Source organism: Archocentrus centrarchus, chromosome 2 (assembly GCF_007364275.1).
Source record: "Archocentrus centrarchus isolate MPI-CPG fArcCen1 chromosome 2, fArcCen1, whole genome shotgun sequence".
NCBI classification, from domain to species: Eukaryota; Metazoa; Chordata; class Actinopteri; order Cichliformes; family Cichlidae; genus Archocentrus; species Archocentrus centrarchus.
Window position 1 is genome coordinate 6,073,911 of NC_044347.1, and position 13,749 is coordinate 6,087,659.

The window sequence follows — 13,749 nt, forward strand, 5'->3', positions numbered from 1 at the left end:
CTCTGTAGCCTATATTAACAATATAGTCACTCTTATCAAAGTGTCTTGAATAGGAATCAAATAAACACAAAAGATATATAATATATATCTTCTTTCAAATAAAAAGTGCACTTAACATGTCCACGTCAAAAACACAGCTTGAACATAACAAATGCCACAACAATGTGGTTTTATAGTAAAAACTTCAGTGTTTTGCAAACTCTAACTCTGTCCAAAAGCATTCTGTCACCAGGAATAACACAACAATACACGAGATAGAGGCAAGCACAGCTAATGCCAGTTTAATATCATCATCATGTATGATGGCATCATGGCTGGCAGTGGCGCAGTGGGTAGGGCGCTTGCAGCCGGAAGGTTGCAGGTTCGAGCCCCTGTCCCTGCGCTGCGTTGTGTCCTTGGGCAAGACACTTAAACCACATTGCCTAACGGTAGCGCCGGTCTTTGGCTGCATGACCGCAGATGCTCGTGTCTGGATGAGTAATCAGGAACAATCATTTCGTTGTGTGCCTTGTGCGCACAATGACAATGAGTTCAATCTAATCTAATGTATAAGTCCCCGTACAATGTTTTAATGGATGAAGGTTATTGTTAACTATAACCCTATACCACCGAACATGTCATAATCGGCTCAGTGTACTTCAAAAGAGCCGCCGTTCGCGGAGTTACGGCAACAATTACTGTAATAACACCACAGTAATACCCTATGTTGGTTGTGAAGTGCAGTTTCTCAGCTTTCAGAAACTGTTTGAATTTTTCCAATAGGACAAACTGTCGCGTTATAACAGTAATTCAAAGTTCCTTTGATCAGCTGCTGATCAGCAGCTGATCAAAGGCACACCTGACGATCTCCCACGGCACACTGGTTGAAAAACACTGCACTACACTACCCATATATAAGGTAACTACAAAACAAAAATGAGAAACAGACCTTGTAACAACTGCGTTTATGAGGAGACAGATTGGAATTGCCAATTGGAACAGGGACAGACTGTTAATTTCCACAAACCATAGACAATTTCAATTGAATATATTCCATAGGACATACTATACTCCTTTTAGGTTACATAAAATTGACAGCAAAATTTCCCCTAAATGCCAGAGATGACTGATGGCAATCTCTTACACATGCTGTAGAGTTACCCAATTATAGAAGGATTTTAGAAACGTACTACTGAAATAACTTCAAGGGCTACAAGAAATCAGACTGAACAGGATCCTAAAATATGAATTATAGGAGAAACAGCATCCCTCAATGTAAATTATTATAAGAAATACTTTATCCTACTTGCAAACACTGCAGTAAAAAAAAAAAAAAAAGTATCCTAACCAACTGTAAATCCGAAAATCCACCATCAGCAAGACACACTGCATGAAAAGTGGGTTTTTCAACAGTTTCTTGTATGTAATATTGACGCGCGCCTTGAGTTTTAGGGCTCTCAGCAGGAGGCTTTGGCCAGAACAATAAACTGTAGGGAAACTGCCGTGAACTCTCTGTGTCAGTGCTCCCTCAGCTCCCCCCCTCTCCTCAGGTCTAGGGCAGGCTCTCATATGTAAAGGAGGTTTCTGTGAGTCATACAAATGCAAATCAAGTACTCACCAGTGGTCACCAGTACTCACCAGTGGTCACCAGTACTCACCAGTGGTCTACCCCTCCCAAGTTGTAACCAACATATTTTTATTTCTACAGTGAAACATTCAAACAAGACTAATCTCACAAGAAATCATTCTAATTTATAAATTTGAATTATCTAGTTGGAAATATATTTTTGGAAGTTTTCAGCTTTTGTCCCTTTTTCCAATAAGGCTGTGAGCTTCTGTCTGTGAGCTTCTGTCTGTGAGCCTTTGTCATGGAGTTTTTTGTGAACCCTGAACTTTAGTGGACTGAGGGAGATAAACAAAGGCTATAACTTGATTTTGGTGACACCACAAGCATTATTTTCATTGAAAAGCAAACTCAGTTTTCAGTCTAATTCACTGTAACAAAAAGTCTGTCACACCATCATCCTCTCCTGTGCAGTGGCTTCCCAGCTAGCACTGAACATTCAGACAACATCCCATGAACGCTGCTATAAACGTTCAGTGAATGTTCACATGCATTAATGACATTAAAGACTACCAAGAAAGATGGAATACGAAAATGTATAAACTTTTGTTTTGCTATACATGGATGTACATAAGAGATATCAGCAAAACCTTCATGAGAAAAATGTAAATGTAAAAAGGTAAATAAAAAAAAAAAATAAGGAAAATTTTAATGCAACAGTCACCTTCTCAGTTGTCCTGCTTAAACAGACAGTGGATGTGTGAACAACACATCTTCCAGCTCATAGGGGGTCATTTTGACTGTTGGGTTTTCTCTGTATTATTGTAGGGTCTTTACCCACAATTCAAAGCGCCTTGAGGCGACTGTTTGTTGTCATTTGCTGCTATATAAATAAAATTGAATTCACTTGAAATGAAATGAATTTAATTTCCATGTGGCAGCTTCCTCGCCTGTGATTGGACAATACAGATCACGTGCGGGATCACGCTGAAGGTCTGTAGGACCAATCAGTGCCTTCCTTCTCTTCTGTTCAAACTGAATGGCGGTTTTTGTCTACGCTGCTTTCCCGGTACGACAATGGAGGACGTCGTCTATATTTCAACACCCCAGAAGCTCCCGGTGAAAGCGGGCCTCTCTACCGGCCAGCCTCAACCAGCCCCGCTGCAGACGAGAAGACGCTGCTGGCTGCAGTGAGTGGGTTATCGACTCAGTTACTCAAGTTTGTACGAGAGCGACTGAAAGACAACATGGCGTCTATTGTTTAGAGACTCGATGCTTTGGACTCTAACAAAGACTCACCTACAGAAGGACTCGAGGAAAAGACGGCAGCACGATCCGAAAACTGCGGTAAGACTTGGTCGTTTCTAAAACAAAAATACTAAGAGTGGAGGAATGGTCACAGTAAGCTGACAGACGTATTGTGATTTGGTTTCTTATTTTTATTTCATCTTACAGGAAGCAGTTCGCGGCCTGCACAACTCTGAATCCAATAAAAGCCGGTATGATCCTCTGCAGAGGTAAGAATCAGAAACAAAGCAGCAGTATTCAATGTGTGGAGGAGAGAAGAACTTCAAATGTTTTTACTCTTATTTATTTTCACGTTTTTTTCCACAGACTGTGTTCGCCTCGCAACGCGAGTGGGTTTCTAATGCGTTGACAGTGATATAATTGTGTGTAAGTATCTTTTTTTGCCTGAATATTGTTTATGTATGCACTGTGTTTACACTGTGTTTATTTACAATGTACAAAAATGTTTTTCAGCTTCTTGAAAAACCTACAGACGGTTCGCCGAACCTCCGCTACAGTCAGCCTCACGGTCCGGAAAAGGCGGCAGCCATTAAAAACTCTGCCCGGTGTCGTGCAAGAAGGAAGCCGGTAAGACGTATTGGATTGTTTTGTTGGTCTGCTGTATTTGTGTAGTTAGCTTGGAAATGCAGGTTTATTTTTGGAAAATATTACTTATTGTTTTTTTTAACTTTATATAAAATCTGGCTTCTTCTGAACAACCCAAAATGTATATAAAAAGCAGTGGCGGCCGTGCATTTCACACCTAGGCCTTCAGTAGTGATCCGCCTGAATCACTCCACCCTCAATAACTATTTTATGGCAATAAAAACATCTTTTTATGCAGAAATGCAGTAGAAAGAGCTGTTGCATCGCAGATTGAGAGCTCATGTAGCCAGAATAAAAGCATTTACCGAAGAAACAAACCCAAGGTGCACAAGTCTCCTTTTACTGCCGCTACAGCTGCGACACACATAAAAATGCATTGATAACAACCTCATAAAATTATTATTAAGAGAGAAACATTTTAGTCATCGTGACCCCGAAATTAAAGTTCCTACTTGCCCCCCCCCCAAAAAAAGCCAATCTAACAGTCTCTTTAAGATTTCCCTATTATTCTTCACCTTTACGTCGTGGAGCTCCGCTTCCCTGCGCACTTGCTCGCTCAGCTGATCCGCTCTGGTGTCCCCGAATGTTTTGCTTGTAAGTGTCCGGCAGTGCTTTGGTGTCTCGTTGCTGCCTCGGTTAGGCAAGTCAAATTTACAAACCCAGTGTGGCTCCAAACACCATGTCGATCAGTGGCAAACAACACGCACTCCCAGCAATACAATTTGCAGTGTTCCTCGGGGCCTGTGAGCCCGTGGTACCGCTCGTAATTAGTGGACTGAAAGTGGTGGACACATCCTTTTCCCGGTTGTGACAGGCTTGCTAGCTTCGGAGTTGCCCGACCTTTCTTAATGATGTCCAGCTTTTCTTGAAAAGTCCGTCTTGGCTTTGGCAATAAATCTGCAACCAAATCCATTTCTTCTCCTCCTTCAGCCATTGTGGGTTGACAAAACAGCTATAAAATCAACACAACCATATTTTTGCTTGTGCAGCTCGCTACAGATGCAGTTTGCTAGCTCTGGCTAGTACACTGACTATCCAATCAAAGTGTATGAATATGCTGCCGTTACCGTACGCCTGCTAGAGGGCCTCGGTGTTGCCAACTCATAATCTGATTGGTTGATCAAACTGTTTGATCGACACTTATTTTTGTGCTACGGGGCCCGCAGAACTGATTATGAAGGCCTCCAGGCAGATTTCTTTGACCCTGGCAACAAATGATGGCTGAAATGTGATTGGTTAAATGCTTTAATATGAAAATACACGTCTGGAAACAGCGCGACCACAGGAAAAGCTGTGAAAGGAACCGTACAAACCATTTCGAATAATTTAACAAGTATTGATGGACAAGATATAATTAACATCAGTCTGTGATTCAGATATTTTTTAGGCCAGCAGAGAAGGCCTTGCAGGCCCTGACGGCCCACCACTGCACTGCATCACCTTTTTAATAAAAAGGTGATGCAGTGAAGGTGAAAATAATTAACATTGAATGTTTATAGTTTCAGCAGCTGTAACATTTTGGGACCTAAAAGATAAAAAGTGTATAATCAGTTTAAAGGTGCCTCAAGGGTTAATGACCAAAATCACTGAAGTACTTTTATCAGTGTTAAATTTTTTCAAAGTACTTGTTCATTTGTCTTTTATTCACAGGATGCAGGAGTTGGTACTTTGTCAGATAACCATTGTTTCTGATGACAAAGATGGGCTGATTATTTTTTTTTTTTTGCATTCAGGGTCTTATCTGCTATGTGTACATTCAAAGTCAAGAGACTCAAACTTTCAGTGTAGTTTCCTGATTTTTCACAATATTTCATATAGTTTCATAATGACTTAATGTGTGCTCTGTGTCAACAGCTGCTGGAGGCGAGGGCGAGTGTCCTGGCAGAGAAGGAGGTTGCCTTCTGGGACGGTGTCACCACTGACCTCATGTTGGATGAGGAGGATGGCGTCTCAGAGGACATGTCGGGCTGGATTAAGACCCCCAAGCTTCCCCAGCCAGGAGCTCAGTGACCTCTGAGCCAAACTGCAAGACAGACTAGAAGCTCACCCTAAATACAACACTGTGCACCATAAGTGTTTGTATGCTGGACCATGCTCTGAGAGAAAGCCACCACCACATGGCCCAGAAGTAGCAAAGCATTATGTGTCATAATGTTTTTGTTTTTTTTATATATATATAGATTATATGATGTGTGTGTGTGTGTGTGTGTGTGTGTGTGTGTGTATGTGCATATTGCTTTATAAATAAAACAAAAAAAAAATATTCAAACTTGTGCCTCACAATTTGTTTCTCTTAATTGAATTCCTTTTAGTTGAGGTTATTAGCATGGCATGAATACAACATAACATACAAGGTATATCACAGAAATAATAATTAAAAATAATTTTTATTACTGGGTTATTATTTATTAGGGAGGGGCTTACCCAGGCCTGTCTTTATAAAGGCCAATGGGGGGACAGATCTACCAACCAATCACATGTGAGTGCTGAATTGTGATGTCATTTTTATCATCCAATGACTGAGAAGCCACGTGGGTCTCTTGCCGCTGCTTCGGCTTGAGGCGCTGCTATTCATATGTAAAGTGGAGTCGTTAACACCTCGCGCCTGCCGGCTCCCCCGTACCTTTACCCCCCGCTGATTCTGGTGGTACGTAAACGACCATATCCGTCTCAGGCGAACGAATATGCGCTGCCCCGTATGCTGACGAAAGCTGACGATAACTAGGCGCGCCCGCGTCAGTATACGGGGACGGATATGCCTCTTTTCGTGCAGTGACAATGGATGGAAGAGCTGGTTTCTTACTGCAAGCCTGAAAAGATTTTGGATAACGTGAGAGGGAAACAAGCAGCCTTTGAGAAAATCTGGGGCCACTTCATAGATATTCAACTTTCTCTGGATTTAGCTGAGTGGGGTGTGATTTAGTTTTAGTCATTCTTTTGATGAAAATGTAATTTAGTTTTAGTTATAATTTAGTCATCTGAATAGTTATAGTTTTAGTCGATGAATTATCGTAAAAATATAGTCCACTAAATCTACAGTCGATTTAGTCAACTAAAATATAAAGGGTGTAAAATGTAAATGCTTTTCCTGCATCCATCCATCCATCCATCCTCTTCGGCTTATCTGGGGCTGGGTCGCGAGGGCAGCAGCCTAAGCAGAGAAGCCCAGGCTTCCCTCTCCCCAGCCACCTCATCAGTTCATCCAGAGGGACCCCAAGGCATTCCCAGGCCAGCCGAGAGATATATTTTCTCCAGCGTGTCCTGGGTCTGCCACGGGGCCGCCTCCCAGTGGGACATGCCCGGAAAACCTCACCCAGGAGGGGGCCGGGAGGCATCCTAATCAGATGCCCGAGCCACCTCAACTGGCTCCTTTCGATATGGAGGAGCAGCAGCTCTACTCTGAGCCCCTCCCAGATGGCTGCACTCCTCACCTTATCTCTAAGGGAGAGACCAGCCACCCTTCTAAGGAAACTAATTTCTGCCATTTGTATTGTAATTGACAGCTTCACTTTATACACTAAGCTCCCTATTCACCACAACAGACCAGTGCAGCACCGATCCATCTGTCGATCTCCCGCTCCCTTCTCCCATCACTCAAGAACAAGACCCCGAGATACTTGAACTCCTCTTGAGGCAGGAACTTGTTCCTGAGCTGGAGAGGGCACTCCACCCTTTTCCAGCTGAGGACCATGGCCTCAGACTTAGACATGTTGATTCCCATGCCGGCCGCTTCACACTTGGCTGTGAACCATTCCACTGTGAGCTGGAGGCCAACACCTGATGAAGCCAACAGGACCGCATCATCTGCAAAAAGCAGAGACGAGATTCCAAGGCCACCAAAGGAGAAGCCTTCCGCCACTCGGCTACGCCTAGAAATTCTGTCCATAAAAATAATGAACAGAATCAGGGACAAAGGGCAGCTCTGACGGAGTCCAACACCCACAGGAAACAAGTCCGACTTATCACCAGCTATATGGACCAAGCTCTCACTGCGGTTGTATAGAGACTGAATGGCCTGCAACAATGGGCCAGACACCCCATACTCCCGCAGGACCTCCAACAGGATACCCCGAGGGACACGGTCGAATCCCTTCTCCAAGTCCACAAAGCACATGTAGACTGGTTGGGCAAACTCAAATATCCTTCAGAGGATAAAGAGCTGGTCCAGCATTCCACGACCAGGACGAAAACCACATTGCTCCTCCTGGATCCGAGGTTCGACTAACAGGCGGATCCTTTTTTCCAGCACCCTGGCATAGACTTTGCTGGGGAGGCTGAGGAGTGTGATCCCCCAAAAGTTGGAGCACACCCTCCGATTTCCCTTCTTAAAGATGGGGACCACCACCCCAGTCTGCCAATCCAGTAGCACTGCCCCAGATCTCCACGCAATGTTGCAGAGGCTTTTTCTTCAGTTCCCTTGAATTAGTCATTATACACACTTACACAAAATTAAACATTTATTAGAAGTTATGGAATATCATTAATAATATTAACATTAGCATTTCACCTGTGTCCCACACACTTGATCATTAACACTACCTTACTGAGATAATATGAGCGTTTTACAGCAGTGCACTCTTTGAAAGGTACAGGACTAAGATTAAGAAAGGCTAAATTAAATAAGTTCTGATTGGATGTCGTCCCCGCCAAGTATTTTCGTCTTGTTTTCATTCGTTGACAAAAGTGTCAATTAATTTCATCATCATTTTTAAAGTAGTTTTTATTTAGTTATCGTCTTGTTTTTGTCACAAAAAAAAGGGTAGTTGACGAAAACTATGACGAAAATATTTCATCAACGAAATTAACACTGGTGTAGGTACAAACTGTTTTTATGACTGTGTAGGAATATAAATGCACAGAAAATGAGCCACGCGGAGAAGGGTGGGGGTCGGACGGGAAAAATTGTTGCTGATTTTTCTATTTGTACGGGTGTTTTTTTAAAAATTTGTTTTGTTGTTGTTTTGCTTAATTTACTTATTTAGTTTATTCTCTCCGATGTACAAATTATCCTTATATGGTGTGCCTAAAAGGTTATCTGTGTCCCTGTTGGAAATAAGTCATTTTTCTTTTTTCCTTTACAATGTAGTAAAATGTAGATGCTCATCATGCATTAAGAAAATAAAAATCAACCTTGAAAAAAAAAAAGTTTCAGGTTAACTTAGTTCAAGCCATGAGAATCTTGCATTGAGGTCCTCTGCCTTGCCTGGTGCAGTGGAAATGTGACATTTATGTGTTCATTTCCACCATTTTCTCAGTTATTGGCACATGCAAATATAGACTACACTGCTTGTAAGCAGCTGTTAACTGCAAGAAAACTGGAAGCTTTCCACTTGTTGAAAGAGCTAAAAATCTGGTTTTAGATGCAATGAAACTCAAAGAAACACTTTGAAAGAGATTTACAAGTAAGGACATGTCAGGATATAAATTAAATATTACAAGTATTTGATAAACAGATCTCACATCAAATCACAAACCACATGATCTGACCTGAGTGTCTCCAGTTTACAGCGGGGACTCTCCAATCCAGCATGCAGAAGCTTCAATTCTGAGTCCTGCAGGTTGATGTTACTCAGGTCTAGCTCTGTCAGCTCACAGTCTTCTAGTTGAAGAGAGGAGGACAGAGCTTCCCAGCTTCTCTCTGACAGGTTACAGCTGCTCAGCCTGAAGAGATATAACATATAGTGCAGGGTTGTACTGATGAACACAGGTATCAGCAATGGTCAAAGTAATAGCTCACCAATCTAATTTCTTCATTAATGCATTAAATAAATATTATCCTCATTCTGAGTCATAGTAAATTAAATCTGCTTTGCTACAGTTTCATGTTTAGTCTTCTACAAACAACCGACACTTTGAACACAGACGTGTCTGAGTATCAACTGACACATGCTTTGTGTGTGTGTGTGTGTTTGTGTGTGTGAGTGTGTGTGTAGTGACACTGGTCCATCAGCATTATCAAATATAAGAAAATATGACATTGATATTTCTGACTTTTGAACTGATTTTTCTCTTTTTTTTTTTTTTTTTTAATAAATCATAGCTTAATGTAAATGTGCATTGACAGAGGTGTTCCTTTATGTCCTTGATCTCATTTTCTTGTTTCCTCCACTGTTATCACTGTTCAGCTGATATCCAGCCAACATATGCTGAAAAATTAAGGGGCTACTCAGAAAAAGGTGTTTGTCAACATGCTTCTTCATGCTAGAAGTGAGGAACAAACTCACGATGTGCCTGTTGGTGTTTCACTCGTGTTTTTCTTGCTTGTTTATTTTGGATTTTTTTTTTTAAAGCAATACCACAATGGCAGGGTCTTCTGTTCTTGGTCTTCGACAATGCCACAGGGGCAACTGGAATATGAAGCAAATTGCCCAAACCCTAATACAGTGCTTTGAAAAAGTATTTGTCCCCTTAGTGATTTCATAGTTCAGGGGTAGGAAACTCCAGGCCTCGAGAGCCGGTGTCCTGCAGGTTTTAGATGTGTCCCTGATCCAGCACACCTGAATCAAATGACTGAATTACCTCCTCAGTCTGCAGTCAAGTTCTCCAGAGTCCTGCTAATGACTTCTATATGTGATTCAAGTGTGCTGGATCAGGAAAACATCTAAAACCTGCAGGACACCGGCTCTCGAGGCCTGGAGTTGCCTACCCCTGTACTAGTTTGTCACATTTTTGTCGCACAAACATTTTTTAGATTAAAAAATTTTTTACATTAGAAAATAACTGTATTTTGTATTTACTCGGGTTATTAAATGATGATTTAATTAAGGAAAAAAAATAATAAATTAAATCAATTATCTTCAAAAACTACATGTTGTGGGGTGCCAGGGTGGCACAGTGGATGAGCAGGCGAACATATATGCTGCATGGTGGAGCAGATGGCTCAGGTTCCTGTGCCTTCCCCATCTTTCTCCTCCCTTCACTCTCTCTTGACTGCTGACTGTCAAATACAGTCATAAAAAGGCCAAAAAAAATCTTTTTAAAAATTCATGTATATAACAGTATACATGGTTATATTATTAAAATTTGTTTGCTGGTCTGTAAATATTTAAGTGTGACAAATATACAAAACCTAAGAAATCAGTAGGTTTTCCCACCACTGTATGGATCATAACAGGAAAATAATAACGATTTCCTGTAAAGAATATTTAAGACAAAAAATCTTTATAACTTACAGAGCTTTCTTTGAGGCTTTGAACACTGGCAGCAGCCTCAGCAGAGCCTCCTCTGAAGCAGAGTATTTCTTCAGGTCAAACACATCCAGATCTTCTTCTGATGACAGTAAGATGAAGACCAGAGCTGACCACTGAGCAGGAGACAATTTATCTGTGGAGAGACTTCCTGATCTCAGGGACTGTTGGATCTCCTTCACTAGAGAACGATCATTCAGTTCATTCAGACAGTGGAACAGGTTGATGATTTTCTCTGCAGACAGATTCTCACTGAGCTTCTCCTTGATGTACTGGACTGTTTCCTGAGTGGTCTGTGAGCTACTTCCTCTCTGTGTCAGAAGACCTCGTAGGAGAGTCTGATTGGTCTGCAGTGAAAGACCCAGGAGGAAGCGGAGGAACAAGTCCAGGTGTCCATTTGGACTCTGTAAGGCCTTGTTCACAGCACTCTGGTAGAGGTGTTGCTCTGTCTGGGAGGTTGTTTGTTCTTCCAGCAGATTGACTCCAGAGTTGATGAAGGTCAGATGGACATGAAGAGCAGCCAGAAACTCCTGAACACTCAGATGGATGAAGCAGAACACCTTGTCCTGGTACAGCCCTCTCTCCTCTATAAAGATCTGTGTGAACACTCCTGAGTACACTGAGGCTGCTCTGATATTGATGCCACACTCTGTCAGGTCTGATTCATAGAAGATCAGGTTTCCTTTCTGCAGCTGATCAAAAGCCAGTTTTCCCAGAGACTCAATCATCTTCCTGCTCTCTGGACTCCAGTGTGGATCTGTCTCAGCTCCTCCATCATACTTGACCTTCTTCACTTTGGCCTGAACCACCAGGAAGTGGATGTACATCTCAGTCAGGGTCTTGGGCAGCTCTCCTCTCTTTCTGGTTTTCAGCACATCCTCCAGAACTGTAGCAGTGATCCAGCAGAAGACTGGGATGTGGCACATGATGTGGAGGCTTCGTGATGTCTTGATGTGGGAGATGATCCTGCTGGCCTGCTTCTTATCTCTGAATCTCTTCCTGAAGTACTCCTCCTTCTGTGGGTCAGTGAACCCTCTGACCTCTGTTACCATGTCAACGCACTGAGCAGGGATCTGATTGGCTGCTGCAGGTCGTGTGGTTATCCAGAGGTGAGCAGAGGGAAGCAGGTTCCCCCTGATGAGGTTTGTCAGCAGCACATCCACTGAGGTGGACTCTGTAACATCAGCCAGGATCTCAGTGTTGTGGAAGTCCAGAGGAAGTCGACACTCATCCAGACCATCAAAGATGAACACAACCTGGAAGTCTTCAAAGCTGCAGATTCCTGCTTCTTTGGTTTCAGTAAAGAAGTGATGAACAAGTTCCATCAAGCTGAACTTTTTCTCTTTCAGCACATTCAGCTCTCTGAAAGTGAATGGAAACATGAACTGGATGTCCTGGTTGGCTTTGTCTTCAGCCCAGTCCAGAGTGAACTTCTGTGTTAAGACTGTTTTCCCAATGCCAGCCACTCCCTTTGTCAGCACTGTTCTGATTGGTTCATCTCTTCCAGGTGAGCCTTTAAAGATGTCTTCTTGTCTGATTGTTGTTTCTGGTCTGTCTGGTTTCCTGGATGCTGTTTCAATCTGTCTGACCTCATGTTCATCATTGACCTCTGCAGCCCCTCCCTCTGTGATGTAGAGCTCTGTGTAGATCTGATTCAGAAGGGTTGGGTTTCCTGCTTTAGCGATCCCCTCAAACACACACTGGAACTTCTTCTTCAGAGCAGATTTAAGTTCTTGTCGACAGAGTGGAGCAATGTATTCTGAAAATGCAATAATAAGCTAATAAATTTAATTATTATGCATTAAGTAGGCCAACATGTTGGTCCATCTCTTGAGACATTAGTAAATATTTTATTTTTGCAGCAGCTTAAATCTTCAGAGAAATCCTCTTACTGCTCTGCAGACGGTCAGCCAGCTCCTCCTGCTTCATTCTCCTCAGGAACTGCTGTGTGATCTTCACAAAAGCCTCTCTGCTTTTCTTCTGCTCTTTATCCTCACCCTCCAAGGCCGTGTCACCCTCCCCATGACCCTCTAAGCATTGTGGGTAATCTGGACTCAGAACCTTCTGGATCTTCTTCAGCTCATTCTTCACAAAAGTGATGATGTTGTCCTCCAGCAGCTGGAACAGAATACTATATGAACGACCCAAACAGCCTGAATCATAGAGCCAAGCATCAGATCACAATGAGAATCTGCTGGTCTACAGCAAAAATTTTTCTAAAATAAATACAGTCACACTTCACTCATTTTAGGCCACTGAGATTAAAAATAAGGCTTAGTTGTTGGTTGGTTCTAGTGATATGCTTCAAGGTCTGTTTTAAAACCTGTCATGCATGGCTGTGTGGCAGGAAGGAAGTGGACACCAATGCAGAATACGAAAGACGGAGGGCCAAAGAACTGAAAACAAAAACAAAGGGCACAAACAAAAAACAGCACAAGGCCAGAAAAACAGTTCAAAATCGTTCAGGGGGCCGCCCAGACCACGGGGCAAAACTGACAGGCCGGCGAACACAAGGATCATCAGGAGGTCGACTGCGATCCCAGCGGCGGCAGCGACGAGGTGAGGCTGGAGGCGGACCGCGCTCAAAGCGGCGATGGTGATGAGGCAAGGCTGGAGGCCGACCGCACTCTCAGTGGCAGCAGTGACGCAGGACCTTGTATGGGCAGCCACGTGGCATGCGGCCTAGGCAACAGAGGACCTCATGCTGGCGGACGCGTGGCATGCGGCGGAAATGGAGGACCTTGGGCGGGCAGCTGTGTGGCATGTGGCTGTGGCTCTCCAGAGCCTTAGCTGGCCTGGACTCTCCTTAGCCCTGGATGGTTGAGGACTCGGGCTGAGCGGAAGACTCGGAAGACTTGGGCTGAGCAGGACCCCCTGATGGCTTGGAGTGTGCGGGGACTCCTTAACCCTTTAACGCCGGGCGATCACTGCTGAAGCGCCCGTTACTTGCCCTCAATAGCGGCGAACAGCTGATTGAGACGTGGCCTATCAGCTCGGAGTCGGCTGATCAAAGGAACGTTGATCAGCTGGCGTATTACCGTAACTCCGCAACCGTTTGTCCTATCGGAAAAATGCAAACGGTTCCTGAAAGCCCAGAAATTGCACATCACAGCCATATAGGGGTAA

At 43.3% G+C, this 13,749-nt stretch overlaps 1 pseudogene; it reads right to left on the minus strand.

Annotated features, from left to right (window-relative positions):
• LOC115798392 (uncharacterized) overlaps nt 1–13,749 on the minus strand; it is a 45,880-nt pseudogene that overhangs the window by 13,764 nt on the left and 18,367 nt on the right.